Source organism: Geotrypetes seraphini, chromosome 3, assembly GCF_902459505.1.
Source record: "Geotrypetes seraphini chromosome 3, aGeoSer1.1, whole genome shotgun sequence".
Classification (NCBI taxonomy): Eukaryota; Metazoa; Chordata; class Amphibia; order Gymnophiona; family Dermophiidae; genus Geotrypetes; species Geotrypetes seraphini.
The window spans coordinates 206,390,431-206,402,851 of NC_047086.1; the positions used below are offsets into that span (position 1 = coordinate 206,390,431).

General features: G+C 42.1%; 1 protein-coding gene across 3 annotated transcripts in view; it reads left to right on the forward strand.

The window, feature by feature from the left end:
* SLC11A2 (solute carrier family 11 member 2) overlaps positions 1 to 12,421 on the forward strand; it is a 194,705-nt gene that overhangs the window by 16,234 nt on the left and 166,050 nt on the right. The gene's annotated exons all lie outside the window — the stretch shown is intronic.

Here is a 12,421-nt window from a genome sequence, read left to right on the forward strand (position 1 = left end):
AAATATTTTTCCACTCAGAGAATAGTTAAGCTCTGGGACGCATTGCCAGAGGTTGTGGTAAAAGCGGATAGCGTAGCTGGTTTTAAGAAAGGTTTGAACAAGTTCCTGGAGGAAAAATCCATAGTCTGTTGTTTGTTTGTTTTTTTCCAATTCTTTATTCTTTTTAAAAACGTACAATAAGTGTAACAGTAAATACAACATTTTATACTCCATATCACACTTAATACTCTAATAATGCCCATATCAGAATTAAACCCCCCTCCCCCCTAATCATTCACATTTTCCAATACTTAACATATTTATCATGGACCTCCACATCTACACACTAAAATTCATCCTCCCCCACCCTCCTACCCCCTCCCAGATGTGCATTTTTAAAGGGAAAAAACAATAATTAAACATTACAATATTTTGTTAATGGTTCCCAAATCTCTTGAAATTTCTTGAAATTCCCTTTCTGTGTGGCTAACGTTCTTTCCATTTTATACATATGACATAAGGAATTCCACCAAAAACTATAGTTAAGTCTCTTCCAATTGCTTGTAATTTGTTGTATAGCAACACCTTTCATAATAAGTAATAGCCTATTGTTCTTAGATGAAATTTGGCTTTTAGTCCTCATTGACGTGCCAAATAAAACAGTATCGTAGGATAATGCCACTGGATTTTCCAACAAACAATTTATTTGGCCCCATATTGATTTCCAAAAAGCCAAAATTAATGGACAATAGAACAGTAATGATCTAAAGTCCCTGTTTCAAGATGACAATGCCAACATTTATTTGACTTACAGCTATCTAACTTTTGTAAACGAACTGGGGTCCATAATACTCTATGTAACAAAAAAACCACGTTTGTCTCATAGATGCTGACATTGTACATCTCAGTCTCCAAGTCCAAATTCGTGGCCATTGAGATGCAGAAATTTGGTGCTTAATCTCAATACTCCAAATGTCCCTAAGACCAGTTTTTGGTTTCTTATTTATAAATCCAGCTATCCGTTTATACCACTGTGTGGCCTGATGTCCCGGGAAGTCTACCTGAAAGCATAAGAATTCCAAACTACAGTGGAACCTTGGTTTACGAGCATAATTCGTTCCAGAATCATGCTCGTAAACCAAATTGCTCGTATATCAAAGCAAGTTTCCCCATAGGAAGTAAGGGAAACTGCTTTGATTGGTTCCACCTCCTCCTCCCCCCCCCACCCCTCCACGAGGCTACCGGCGCTGCTCCATTCTTCCCCCCCTTGAGGAATCCGACGCTGTTCCAAACCCCTCCACGCGATCAGCTTCCCCCCTGCGAACCAGCATCCCCTCCCCCCCGCTCGCATTGCCCCCCTCCACCGCGATCCTACTTTCCCCCCTCCCGAGCAGTCAATGGCCCCCTTTACCCGACGGCACCAGTGCCGGTGCCCGAAGATCCTCCCTCTTCTGACGCGGCTGGGCGGTGCGTCGGAGATCCTCCTTCTTCTGGGTTGGGCTGGGATGGACTGGCTTTGAGCATTTGCGCATGCTCAAAGTCTTCTGGTCTCGCTCTCTCCGAGATTGAGAGTGAGACCAGAAGGCTTTGAGCATGCGCAAATGCTCAAAGCCAGTCCAGCCCAGACCAGACCAGAAGAAGGAGGATCTCCGACGCACCGCCCAGCTGCGCCAGAAGAGGGAGGATCTTCAGGCACTGGCACTGGTGCCAAGTCGGGTAAAGGGTGTCATTGACTGCTCGGGGGGGGGGGGAAGTAGGATCGCGGTGGAGGGGGGACAATGCGAGCGGGGGATGCCGGATCGCTAGGGGGGGGGAGTGCTCGTACAGCGAGGCAAGCTCGGTTTACGAGGCACCAACTTTGCGAATGTTTTGCTCGTCTTGCAAAACACTCGCAAACTGGTGCACTCGTAAACCGAGGTACCACTATATATTGATTATTTAAATTTTTCCATTCAGGGAACCTCACCTGAATGGCCTGCTTCACTTGCAGCCATCTAAAACTTTGTGATTTATTAAGTCCAAATTTATGTTGCAACTGTGAAAATTCAAGCAGCTTACCATTAGATAGAACATCATCTTAAATTCGTAATCCTGCCATTATCCAATTCTTCCAGATGACCTTAAATCCGCCAATTTGAATCTTGGAGTTTAGCCATATAGTCTGATTTGTTGATTTATGTATTGGAATAGGTGTTAAATTAGTAACATATTGTAAGGTCTTCCACGTATCAATTAATAATCTGTTTTCTTTATATAATGTAGGCATTTTGATACTGAGAACATGGCATAATCTTTGCTTTGAGATAATTTGCCAATAATCTTCCCGCCTTATTTGAGCTTCCATAATACATGGCCTGTTGAGAAAACAAATCTTTCCTTACAAATTGTGAAGCAATCTCATTATATTTACATTTAACTTTTAAAAAGTGCCTGTAGAGTAGTTTGCTCCCTTTTTTTCAAACAATTTTGACTCCAATACTTTAATTTCCTGTTCCAAATTAGAAAATTGTATTTTAAGTTGTTTCCTGCATATGCTGAATATGAAATAATTTGTCCTCTTAAGGTAGCTTTAAAAGCATCCCATAAGGTTTCTACTGAAATTTCCTTTGAAGTATTAATTTGGAAAAATTCAGTCATTTTTAACTGAAATTCTTCAAGAAAATTTGAATCCGCAAGCAATGTATTATCAAATCTCCATAAAGATCTACCATTATCCTGTTCAGCAAGTTTAACTTTAATCCATACTCCCCCATGATCAGATAAAATAATTGGATCTATGGAGGCTTGTGAAACCTGTTGACTTAATTGATTTGAAACGAAAATATAATCTATTCTTGAAAAAGACTTGTGAACATGTGAACAAAAAGAAAATTCCCGATCATTAAAATTAAGTATCCGCAATATATCCTTCAAATTGCAACATTGTACAAAATAATCTAATCCTAATGATTTCATAATTTTACTAGGTTTTTTATCCATCTGTGGATCCATAACAGCATTAAAGTCTCCTACCACTACTAAATTAGAAGTAGCCAGTGGTAGTATCAACTGTTGCAGAGTTTTGAAAAATTCACTTTGATTCGAATTTGGGGCATATATATTTAAATAACGCCAGCATAGTATTTCCCAGGCTCATTTCCACACATGTTCCCATCTTCCTAAAGGATCTGAAGACACCATTTTAAAAGCTGCTGAACATTTTTTATTTACCAATATGGCTACCCCAGCCTTTTTCCCCACTGCCAGGGCAAAAAAACAATGCTTTACCCAACCACTCTCCAGTTTCCTTGCTTCTATGGCCGACAAATATGTCTCTTGGATATAGTATACATCTGCATTTTGTTTCAGAAAGGAAAGTATCTATTTTTTTTTTCTTTTTATTGGATGATTTAGGCCATTAACATTTAACGAGAAAATTTTTAACTCCATTTAATATTGTAATAAAAAGGATCTAAAAAATACCACAAATCATCAAATAACTCGACAGATTCATATTTCCCCTGCACATCCATACATTAATTGAAAACCCTTCCTCCCCGCTCCTATCCCCCTCCCCCAAATAAAATGACTGCCTTGGAGTACCCATAGGATTAGCAATCACAATACCCCTTCCCCAGGCTACTTTATCTCATCCTTCCTAAAACTCCAAAATTTAACCCCTTAATTCAGCACCATTCAATATTTCTTATATCCAATATACTTAAGAATATATACATCAAATTGATCCTCGTTAATTGTATTATTTAATTAATTCAGAAATATATATATATTTTTTTTGTAACATGTTTTAGGATCAAATTATCTAAGACTTTATATAAGCCTTAAACCAATATCCAATATTTCCTGTATATTATCAATACTTATTAATGGTAATCAATAACACTTTATATTAGATATTCAGTTCAAATACATAAAACATTCTTACTTCTATATTATTGTTATTTGTTAGATTTTTTGTTTTTTTTTTAATCGGAACTTATCTCTTTATTTTCCATAGTCTATTATTGAAAAAGACATGGGGAAAGCCACTGCTTGCCCTGAATCGGTAGCATGGAATGTTGCTACTCTTGGTTTTTGGCTAGGTACTAGGGACCTGGATTGGCTACTATAAGAATGGGCTACTGGGCTTGATGGACCTTTGGTCTGACCCAGAAGGGCTATTCTTATGTTAAGTTCGGTGTTAGGGTGGCTACCGCTGCCTAACTTTCAATGGCTTTTGTTGAATCTGGCTCTTAGTATTTTGTTTCCTCCAAATTGGTGGAAAAAATTCTATTAAACCAGCCCTCGTCCACCCCTAAGCAGGAAGGGCAATTGTTTGGATTTTTTTTGTAGGACGCTGTGGTCTGGTGTTCTTTGTAAAGCTAAATTTTTTGGTGGTGGTGGTAGGTATCCTTAGATTTGAACTTATCTACTGCTCCAACTAATTTTGCCTCCTTTACTCCATATTTGTGTGTGAAACTAGGACTAATAACATATCTGGGACTTCAAAGCTAAGCAGAAATCATTTTAATGGATGTCTTTTGTTTACTGTCATAATTTAGATATAATTAAAAGCCATCCTGTATTATTATGTGTAGACTTGTAGCATTAAAGTATATTAAATAAATTCTGAAAGTTTTGCTGTTACATGTTAAAGATTCAAAGGCCTTGAATGGTATGTGAGGATTAGCTATCTGTACTTTCCAATGGCATTTTTTTTCCTTCTCTTCCATGTACTGTTCAAGTTTCTTTATTTTTTATATACCGTCTATCAAAACAAATGTCTAGACTATGTACAACATAAAAAGATTGTAAGGGACAATTAAAATAGGTAAATAAAAGCAATATTTTATCAAACATTAAAAATCCTAAATGAATTCGGATTAACATACATGAGACGGAAGGAAAGAAGGGGAGGGAAAGGTTGTTTAAAATACATCGAAGTGAAATTAATAAAAAAGGACGGTAAATGGGGAGTGGCAAAAACATTAGGAGGGGAATCATTTCAAAAGAAGTATTAGATGTTTCAAAGCTTCACATGAATCAAGGAATTAAGAGGCTGAAGCTAATACTAAAGAATAAAGGCATCTTTAAAGAGGAAGGTTTTAAGTTTGGCAATTTTTCAAGCGAGTTGTCTAATCGAACGTCTAATGCAGGGATCTCAAAGTCCCTCCTTGAGGGCTGCAATCCAGTCGGGTTGTCAGGATTTCCCCAATGAATATGCATTGAAAGCAGTGTATGCACATAGATCTCATGCATATTCATTGGGGGAAATCCGGAAAACCTGACTGGATTGTGGCCCTCAAGGAGGGACTTTGAGACCCCTGGTCTAATGGGAGGGCATTCCACAGAGGGGGCGGTAACTGAAAAGATGGATTTGCGAGTAGTATCGTAAAATAGTTCCCATATTTGATATGGAGAGTAAATTTTGATTATTTGATCGGAGGGTCCTGGATAATGAATAAGGGATCAAAAGTTTATCAAACACCGGTTGGTTAGAGTTTTTTGTTTTAAAAGTGAGAAGGAGTATTTTATAGGAGAGACGATGAGTAATAGGTAGCCAGTGTGTTTTGCGGAGGAGAGGGGTGACATGGTCAAATTTTTTTTGCATGATAGTTTAATTTAACAGCAGTGTTTTGCAATAGTTGTAGATGACGGATTTCTTTCTGGGTTATACCTTGATAAAGGGCATTACAGTAATCTATAGTTGAAACTACTAGGGAGTGAATCAGGATATTAATTGAGGAGGGATCAAGAAAAGAAGAAATAGAATGGATGAGCCTAAGCTTATGAAAACATTTCTGCATAACTGCACTAACTTGTTGATGAAAGGTGAGGTCCTTGTCTAGAATGACTCTGAGAAGTTTAACTTTAATATCTGTTTGAATTGGAGAGGAGTCGATACAGATGGGTAGACTTAAATGTTCATCTGGAGAGGGCGAGAAAAGGACACTAGCAGTTTTAAGAACGTCCAGTGAAAGTTTATTATGCTGAAGCCAGAGGCTGATTTTATTGAGTTTTTGTTTAATTTCAGTTATTTCATCAGGGGATGTAGGATTTAAGGGGTGAAGTAGTTGGATATCATTGGCATATGAAATATGGTGAAACCTATAGATTGGGCCAGAGTGAGTAGTGGTGCCAGAAATATATTAAAAAGAAGGGGAGAAAGAATAGAGCCTTGGGGGGACTCCATAGTTTTGGTAAATAGTGGAGGAGATAGTCATTGAAACTTGACTTTATAGTTTCGGTCCTGAAAGTAAGAAGAGTACCATTGCAAAACTGTACCAGAAATATTGATAGATTCTAGTCGTGTAAGTAGGGAATGATCAATTGTGTCAAAAGCGGAAGTGAGGTCTAAATAAATTAGAACAGAGGATTTACGGTGGTTTTTAAAATAATGAATTGAGGTAGTTAGTCCGATGAGCGAGAGTTCAGTGGAGTAATTTTTCCGAAAACCTGTTTGGTAGGGATGTAGAGCATTAGTTTTTTCAGCGAAGTTGGACAGTTGATTGAAGACCAGTTTTTCGATTATTTTTGCTAGGAAAGATAAGTTAGCGATAGGACAGTAGTTATTGATTTGGTTTTCGGATAAGTTTATTTGTTTAAGCTTTGGGAATACAAGAGCAGATTTCCAAGAAGATGGAATGCAGCCGGTAGAGAGGCTTTTGATGATCATATCACTGGTGAAGGCTACTCATATAGGAAATGGAGATAAACCTTTGTCAGGCCATATGTATTTGTTGTATTTTGGTTATGATTTTCTCTTCAAGGGTGAAGGCAGAAATTTACCCCTTTCTTTACAAAGCCACTTTAATGTTTTTAGCGCCAGATGGGGCCGTAACAGCTTGGATGCTCATAGGAATTCTTTGGACGTCAAAGCTGTTACTGCGGCAATCTGTGCTAAAAATGCTAGCGCGGCTTTGTAAAGGAGGGGGTTAGTTCCTCTAGCTCTTTTCTTTTATGGTTTAGATTTATAGTGGCTATTATGGTTATAGATTTATAGCCTTAGGAATGGGTGTGAAAAGCAATCTTTATTAAGAGTCAACATTGGCTATGTTTTTGTGTATGCCTGCTTCAGGAGTCTACAAATGAACAATAAAACAATGTTATAATTGTAACCATGCATATAAATTGATACAGAGCAGTTAAAAAGGCAATACAATTGTAAATTGAATAAATAAAGTAAAATAAGGTGAGTATAAACTATTCAATTTACTGTAATAATAATCCAAGGAGTGTCAGTAAATCACAGTACAAGATATATCCAACAGAAGAACATTTTAAAATAAAACATTTTTAATACTTATTTATATTTATATTTCCTTGTCATCAACAGCAGATGAATCCAGAGACTAGTGGGATTACGTCCATCAACCAGCAGGTGGAGATAGAGAAAACTGAGTTGACCTCAGCCTTATTGGATGCACAGCCTCCTGGCCAACCAGTATTCTCTCTTTCCAGCAGGCTGATGGATGTGTTCCTCACAGCTCCTGGCTTCTGCTTGTGGATTTCGGTCCAGGCCTGGATAATTCAAGATGGAGTGGTGTCTGGCTGAGCGGTGCCAGCTTTAGGGGCTACACCTGTGTCCCCCCCAGGTCCCTGCCTCACCCTCTTCTGGGATACACCTGTTCACTGCAGGTCCCTTTCCCTATCTGCCTTTGTGACTTGTTTACTTCTCCTTTCCCACGTTAAAAAAAAAAAGTTACTTATGAGGAGTACCGGCTTTCAACTGTAGTTTTCATCCTCAACAGCTTAAGCTCCCTTAAGGCTAACAGATGGCCTCCTCTGATGAGCGAGGTTTCTCTGTCTGCATATTGTCCCTTCATTTCTGTGCATTTTTGCAGCATAGCCGATGTAGGTGGCCTATATTCTACCCTCTCACTTCGCATATGATCCATGCGACTCTGCTTGGAACTGAATTTGTTTCTCTCAGTAGTTTCACGTATTTCCCATGCTCATTTTTACATGTACCCACCTACCCAAGGGATCAGAATCAATCAACTGAAAATTAGCTGTACACTTTTTTTATTTATTAATATGGCAACCCCAGCTTTTTTTGCCAAGTGCAGGGGCAAAAAAAACCTGTTTAACCAACCCCTTCCAACTTTTTTGACTCCACCATTAATAGGTGTGTCTCTTGTATATAATATAAATCAGCATTCTGCTGTTTCAAGAAGGCAAGCATTTTTTTTTTATTTGATTGTTAAGGCCATTAACATTTAATGAGAAAATTTTAATCTCCATTATAAACATTAATATTCAAATACTAGTCTTTAAGCCCGTTACATTAACGGGTGCTAGAATATATGTATGTCTGTTTTTCATTCTTTCTTTCTCTCTCTCTCCCCTTGGCCGCTTTCTGTCTCTCTCTTTCCTCGGCTGTCAACCATCACCCCTTGCCTGTTCCACCTGTCCAGCAGTAGGCCTTCTCCCTTCCTTTTCCCTCTCCCTGTCCAGCAGCACTCCTTACCTGCTCCCCCTGTCCAGCAGCACTTCTTACCTGCTCCCCTGTTCCTCTTCCCTGCTGCCCTGTTCCTCTTCCCTGCTCTCCCTGTCCAGCAGCACTCTTTACCTGCTCCCCCTGTCCAGCATGCGGCTCCTCTTCTTTAAAACAGCCTCGCAGGCCGTTCTGAGGCAGGGTTGACATGGCCACTGTATGGTTGTTTTTTTTTTTTTTTTTTTTTACTGTCTCTCTGTCTTTTTAATTGGCTACTGTATGTGTGCCTTTTTTTTCCATCTATCTCCTTGGCTGTTTGGTTGTTTGTATTTTTTTGTTCTCTGTCTCCTTGCCCGCTGTGTCTCTTGTTTTTGCTGTCTATCTCCTTAACTTTTGTCTGTCTGTCTATCTCCTTGGTCGCTGTTTGTTTTTGTTTTTTTGCTGATTGTCTACTTGGTCGCTGTCTGTCTGTCTGTCTGTCTCATTGGCTGCTGTATGTCTTTTTTGCAGTGTAACTCCTTGGCCACTGTACATCTGTATCTATTTTTTTCCTGAATTTATCCTTGGGCATTGTATTTTTTATTTTTTTCTGTTTGTCTCCTTGGCTGTTTGTATTTTTGTTTTTTGCTGTCTCCTTGCCCATTGTCTCTGTCTGTCTACTTGGACGCTGTATGTAAGTATGTCTGGAATTTTTTTTGTTGTCTGTCTCCTTGGCTGCTGTATGTCTGTTTGTCATTTGTTTCCTGTGTGTCTCTCTCTCTCCTTAGTGTTTTGTTATTTTTTTCAATCTGTCTCTTTAGCCCTCTGTCCTTCTGTGAGTGTCTGTGTGTCTCTCTCTCCTTGTCCTCTGTGTTTTGTGATTTTTTTCAATCTGTCTCTTTAGCCCCCTGTCCTTCTGTGAGTGTGTGTGTGTGTCTGTCCTTGTCCACTGTTGTTTGTTTGTTTTTTTAAATTTCTGTTTAGCTCCTGATCCCCTCTGTTTCCATGGCAACCCTGCTCGCGGATCTGAGTGTAGAGCCGTTTTGTAGGGCCGGGTCTGGTGGCGGCCTGTAGGGCGGAAGTGGGAGGCGGGGCCTCAGCACCGGCCGGGCGGCTCGCACCGCCAGCCCCCAAGAGCTCGAGGCCGGCGGCAGACATGCCTGGCGTGCCATGGTGCAGGAGGAACAGAGATCGGTGGCTAGCAGCGACGCGAGGTGGAGAGCAGGGAAGCTGACGTGGTGACGTAAAACGCGCGCATGCGCACTCATGTTTCTGCGACGGATCAGGGAACACGATTTTTGAGTGCGCATGCGCGGCTTACCATTTTATTACCGTATTTTCGCGGATATAATGCGCACCTGTGTAAAACGCGCACAGGGGTATAGCGCGCAGAAATCACGATGATATGTACCAAAACTTTTCTATACCGCGCTCAGGCATATAACGCGCATGATGCCCGACGCTCCTTTCGCCCGCCCTGACTTTCCGTGCGCTGTCCCGACTCTCCGTTCACCCCCCCTGACTTCCGTGCACTGCCCTGACTTTCCGTGCGCTGTCCTGACTCTCCGTTCACCCCCCCTGACTTTCCGTGCACTGTCCCCCCTTGAAGTCCTGTCCCCCCTTGAAGGTCTGTCCCCATCCTGAAAGCCTGATGCCCCCCCCCGACGTCCGATACATCCCCCCCCCCGGCAGGACCACTCGCACCCTCACCCCGAAGGACCGCCGACTCCCCAACAATATCGGGCCAGGAGGGAGCCCAAACCCTCCTGGCCACGGCGACCCCCTAACCCCACCCCGCACTACATTACGGGCAGGAGGGATCCCAGGCCCTCCTGCCCTCGACGCAAACCCCCTCCCCCCAACGACCGCCCCCCCCCCAAGAACCTCCGCCCGTCCCCCAGCCGACCCGCGACCCCCCTGGCCGACCCCCCCACCCGCCTTCCCCGTACCTTTGTGTAGTTGGGCCAGAAGGGAGCCCAAACCCTCCTGGCCACGGCGACCCCCTAACCCCACCCACAGGTTCTTGGGGGGGGGCGGTCGTTGGAGGGAGGGGGGTTTGCGTCGAGGGCAGGAGGGCCTGGGATCCCTCCTGCCCGTAATGTAGTGCGGGGTGGGGGTAGGGGGTCGCCGTGGCCAGGAGGGTTTGGGCTCCCTCCTGGCCCGATATTGTCGGGAAGTCGGCGGTCCTTCGGGGGGGGGGGATGTATCGGACGTCGGGGAGTCGGCCGGGCAAGAGGGCTTGGGCTCCCTCTTGCTCCGATCGTGGATGCGGATGCGGGTGCGGGTGGGAGCGCGTGCGAGCGGTCGTTCGGGGTGGGGGTGCGAGCGGTCCTGCTGGGGGGGTGAATCGGGCGTCGGGCGGGGTGGGAACTATGTTTAAAAACTTTTCTATACCGCGCTCAGGCATATAACGCGCGAGGGGTATGCGTGGTAGGTAAAATCGCGTATAACGCGCGCGTTATATCCGCGAAAATACGGTATATTAGATGTATTCCAACATGATGTAATATTGTGTACTTGATGTAAGATGGAAAAATGAATAAAGAATTTTTTTTAAAAAAAGTAGTTTCACGTATTCACATTTCAGTTGATTTGGTTGCTTATGTTCCTCCAGCTTTCTTCGTGATTTCTGGAGTCTGGCTTGGTACCCTTTGTTGAGCCTAAGCTACTAGAGGGTGGAGGCTGGCGTCACCAATGCCTCTTTTGTAGCATTCTGTGTGTAGGTGTATGAGTCATTTCCTCTTTTAGGTAAAGATTTCTTCTTACATTTGTTCAGCAATTTGAATCTTCGGAGTACTATTGGTTTACTACTTTTAGATGGCTCTTCTTTAGGTAGTGAACCTTCACTTTTTGTGTTTACAAATTCTATGCCCTAGAACCTTGCAAGGGGAAGGGGGGTCTGTTCTACTGTTGTGCTTTTTCCTGACTGTAATGGCTTTCCAATGTGCTCGGGGCATTGCAGGATATAGTGGATTCACTCCTCAGTAGTTTTTAGGTATCATTAAGAGTCACACTAGTTTGGTGCTCTGCACTCATTCTATTCGTAGTGGGGCATGGCAGCTGTGGTTTCCACAGCATGGTGCTCTTAGATACTGTTTGCGCCTGCTCACGTGTATTCTGAGATTAGTCTCTCTCTCTGCTTGTAGAGTTCATTTACTATGTAATTTTAAAATCTCCTTGACCAAATGCTGCATAGCGTGACTTGGACAGGGCAGTTTTCACAATATCTTGCTTGTTTTCTGGGTATCCACAGTGGTAGTCTGGGTGTGGGGCTTCTTCTGAAATGGCCGTCAGTACGTTGGAATTGATGCAGTGGTGTTTATTGCCCTCCCTACGTTAGGACTGCTTTGCTACATCCCACTAGTCTCTAGATTCATCTGCTGTTGATGACAAGAAAGGAAAAATTATGTTCTTACCTGTTAATTTTCTTTCCTTTAGTCACAGCAGATGAATCCAGAGCCCCACCCAGTTTCAGTATTCGTAGCTATTGCGCGTGGTTTGGATATGTTTTTTTATTCTGGAGTTACTTTTTCGGTTGTTTGAGTATTGTTTTTTTGTGTTTCATATGTGTGGGAAAGGAGTTTCTTAAGTTTGAGTGTGTTTTTTGGATGCTCTGAGATGAACTATATTGGTTGTCCAGGAGGCTGTGCATCCAATAAGGCTGAGGTCAACTCAGTTCTCTCTGTCTCCACCTGCTGGTTGATGGACCTAATCCCACTAGTCTCTGGATTCATCTGCTGTGACTAAAGGAAAGAAAATTAACATGTAAGAACATAATTTTTCCATCAGCGGCCTGGAATTTTTCCCTCTGCTACTGCTTCGCTCTTAAGTAGGGACAGGAAGCAGTAGCAGAAGCAAAGTTTCCAGGTAGCAGAAGGCAGCATGCTGCCAGCAGCCCAAAGAGTGAAAAGAGCAGCTGTAGCAATGGATTCCACTATCCCCATCCCCAGACCCACTATATCTCCTTTTCTCTTTTTTTATTTATTTATTTATTTATTTATAAATTTATTCATTATTACAACAAATAAAAATAGGAATACACACTGA